The sequence below is a fragment of the Monodelphis domestica genome, chromosome 4, assembly GCF_027887165.1.
Source record: "Monodelphis domestica isolate mMonDom1 chromosome 4, mMonDom1.pri, whole genome shotgun sequence".
Taxonomy (NCBI): Eukaryota; Metazoa; Chordata; class Mammalia; order Didelphimorphia; family Didelphidae; genus Monodelphis; species Monodelphis domestica.
In genome coordinates this window covers 194955318-194957655 of record NC_077230.1, presented here as the reverse complement: position 1 = coordinate 194957655, position 2338 = coordinate 194955318, and positions in this window count along the sequence as shown.

The following is a 2338-nucleotide window of genomic DNA, read 5'->3' as shown; positions in this document are numbered from 1 at the left end:
GACCTAGGTTCAAATTCCACTTTGAATGCTTGATACTTGTGTGACCATGAGGCACTTAAAATTTCTGAGTCTCAATTTCCTCATCTGTAAAATGGAGATAATGATATCTTAATCTCAGCTTCACAAGGTTCTTAGGAGGTTCAAACAAAATTATGTACATAAAATACTTTGCAAACCTTAAATGCTACATAAATGTCAATTATAATTATTGTAATTCATCTTGTTATCTTCTACAACAGATTTCATAAAGAAATGATTCCTGAACACATTACTGTCCTGCTATTATTCCTTAATCTTTAATGTTCTGAGACCTATTGCACAGATGGGTAAAATAACTTCTTTTGATAATTGAATATATATATATATATATATATATATATAATTGAATATAAGGACATAAGAGCAACTAAGTTATACAACATATAGAGTATCAGGTGTCTTCCTGAATTCTAAACTGGTCTTGGGTATTTACTAGATGGATGACCCTGGGCAAGTCATTTAATTCGTTTTTACCTCAATTTCCTCATCTGCAAAATGACCTGGAGAAGGAAATGGCAAACTACTCCAATATCTTTGCCAAGAAAATCCCAAATGGAGTCACAAAGAGCTGGACATAAGTGAAAAGGGCTGAAGAACAACAAAAACTCCCTAGGTCTCTGTTTCCTCATCTGTAAAATGATGCAATCAGACTGAATGGCCTCTGAAATTTCTTCTGGCCATAGGAATGTAATGGCTACTCAAAATTCATTTTCTCAGAAATTTACTTTATGTCCATCACTTTGTTTCTCCAGGGAAAATGTGTGATGATCCTGAAATGATGAATCTTGGCTTTTAATTTCCATTCATAGTCAACTTCTACACTTAAATGCAAGGGAGGATTTTTGGTTTTCTTTTACTACTGAGAAAATGTTCTGTTATTATTTCTGTCTCAGGCATGCCCTCTCACTTGCTTGGCTATTTGGCTTTCTTTCTAGAGTAGTATCATGTGTCTCTAACAAGCCCTTGATTTTGGAAGAAGAAAAGGAAAGTATGTGTTTTTAAATTCTTGGGGAAAAAATTCCTTGAAATCTCTCTATTGTTGATTCATCAAATATATTTTCAAGATTTTGAATAAAAATTCCAATAGCAAATAAAATATGAGACTAGTAATAATTCACTTCAACAAATATTAACTTAATTCCTAACATTGCAAAGCCCTAAGCCAGACCCTTGGGATATAAAGACATAAATGACCCAACTTCTAGTAGGACAGGGGCATAGGATTAAGACAGTACTTGCATAAAGATGGACAAATATAAAGAGTTATGGAATATTGCAGGGTAGGCAAGAAGTAAAAAGGAAATTCAGTTTTATCTTATCAAAATTCATTTTGTCTTAAGTATTGGCCCATTAATGTTTCTATTTTCCTTAGTACAATAACAGACATAGAGCTGGAAGCAACCTCAAAAACTGTCTGTTCCAACCCCTTCTCATTTTACAGATGAGGAAACTGAGGCCCAGGAACTGAAATGACTTGGCCAGGCTCACAAAGACAGTGTCAGAAGCAGAACTTGAAGCAAGATCCTCTCCTTCCTGAGCCATTGTTCTTTTTTTTTTTTTTTTTAATTTTTAACCCTTACCTTCTGTTTTAGGATCAGTACTTTATTTGCTCCAAGGCAGAAGAGTGGTAAGGGCTAGTTAACTGAGATTAAGCAAGTTGCCCTGGGTCACACAGTTTATAAGGGTCTAAGGGCAGATTTGAACCCAGGACCTCCTCTCCTTCCAGGCCCAGCTCTATATCTACTGAGCCACATAGCTGCCCCTAAACCAGTGGTTTTTTTCCAGTTCTATACTACCTCTTAACTATACTGTTATATAGCAAGCCTTACTCTTCTCTCAACTATGATAATTTTTTAAAATTTACATTATAATTATGTATATACAAAATATAAAATACTTTATAATTTATAGCATATATTATAATACTATATAAATATAATGTAACTTTATAATTATCTTATAATCATTTTATTCGTGATACATAGCACCAGACTTAGGAGTTGAGGGTCTAATGTTTGAATTTTGGTTCAGTACTTTTTAAAGCCATATTGCTTTAGGCAAATGACATGGGCTTCCTGAGCCTCAGTTTCTTTATCTGTAAATTGGGCATAATTATATCTGTAACGTCACAGGGTGATTGTAAAGATCCTTTGTAAACCTTAAGGCACTAGAGAGAAGTGAGTGACTGTTATTATGTAGCATATTATTAACCTTTGAAGAGTTTTTCACTTTGCTTTGACATTTTCCTTTCACTCGTCACCACAGGTGCAATATTACCTCCTTCATTGAGAAACGCTAT